General features: G+C 43.4%; 1 long non-coding RNA gene across 1 annotated transcript in view; it reads left to right on the top strand.

Moving 5' to 3' along the window:
- LOC108801215 overlaps window positions 1-1,248 on the top strand; it is a 4,417-nt gene that overhangs the window by 2,384 nt on the left and 785 nt on the right. Inside the window, exon 2 of the long non-coding RNA XR_001942139.1 lies at window positions 209-229. This is a non-coding gene — a long non-coding RNA (uncharacterized LOC108801215). The remainder of the gene's footprint in view (window positions 1-208; window positions 230-1,248) is intronic.

The raw sequence follows: 1,248 nt of genomic DNA, 5'->3' as shown, positions 1-1,248 counted from the left end.
TGTAACTGGGTGTGTGTGTGTGTGTGTGTGTGTGTGTGTGTGTGTGTGTGTGTGTGTGTAAATGGGGCCTCAGTTTAAATTCTTAAACCAGTGAGGTCCACAAAAATAGGAGCAAGAAGTTTTTGCATGTTTTAGTTCCTATAACCAACCACCTGCATTACTAATTCGTTTTCACATTGTGAATTTTCTTCTTACTTTGTTGTTACAGCCAAAGTTGCAAAAAGCACAGGTATGTCGTCATTCCTTAATTTTTTTTATTTTTGTTGTTTAGAGAAAGTGTGTGTGTGTGTGTGTGTGTGTGTGTTTTTTGTTTTTTATTCTGTTAAAGGTTAAAGTGACCTTAAGGCAAAAAAATGTTTCCCTCCCCCCAATGTTAGTTAGCACTTACCTTAACCCCTGGCGCGCACGGGCAGAAAAGACCCGTCCAATGCAAACACCCGTTATAGCTCTATAGCCTGCCGCTCGTCTATATGTGCTTGTTTTTTTGCCGTCTGCCGCGGCCGCTGCCGGTTTTCTGTTAACTCTCCGGTATTGCTTCTGTTGTAAAGCAGACAGTCGGCTCTACATGTTTAAACAGCCCCGATGCTGGCGACATACACTGTATGTCGTCAGTCACGAATGGGTTAAATGAGGTTTCTTAATCCGATCTTTCTCTTTCCTGATGTTTTCATCTGTCCCTCCAGCGGTGCGGCAGCTCTCCGATCCAGCGCCGACTCCTCTCTGCTTGCAGGTGATCCAGCGGTGTCTGCATGCGGGTGCACGCGTCCATAGACTTACCTTGCGTCTCTGCTCGTCTCCCGGCCGAAAATCCAAACTGCGCATGCGCCCGCACCAAGATGCTTTGTGGCCGCCCAAGCAGTTTCGGATTCTCGGGCAGGAGCGCGCAACGAAAACAGGGTAAGTGTAATCCGCTGTTAAAGCGTTTTTGTTTTTTTAACTTTTTGCCTATATCTACTGCTTGCTAGCAGTAGATATAGGCAAAAAAACTGGAGGGTTTAGAGCCCCTTTAAGTGTACTTTGTTACCAGAGATTCCCAAGATCACTACTGCCCAGGGAAAATTTAGCAGCATCGGTATGTGTTGATTAACTTAAACTCTGACTCACTTGCATGACTAGTTTGCATACCTAAAAAATATATATAGATATAGACGTGTGTATGTGAGAAATAAATATAAATTGTTCTGTTTTATTACAGGCTGACAAATGTGAAAAAAAACATTTATTATTTGTGTGTGTGTATGTGTGTGT

The sequence above is a fragment of the Nanorana parkeri genome, unplaced genomic scaffold (genome assembly GCF_000935625.1).
Source record: "Nanorana parkeri isolate BGI_ZX_2015 unplaced genomic scaffold, ASM93562v1 scaffold46, whole genome shotgun sequence".
In the NCBI taxonomy this organism is placed as follows: Eukaryota; Metazoa; Chordata; class Amphibia; order Anura; family Dicroglossidae; genus Nanorana; species Nanorana parkeri.
Note: the sequence above shows the minus strand (reverse complement) of the source record. Positions and strands in the feature narration are given on the sequence as shown.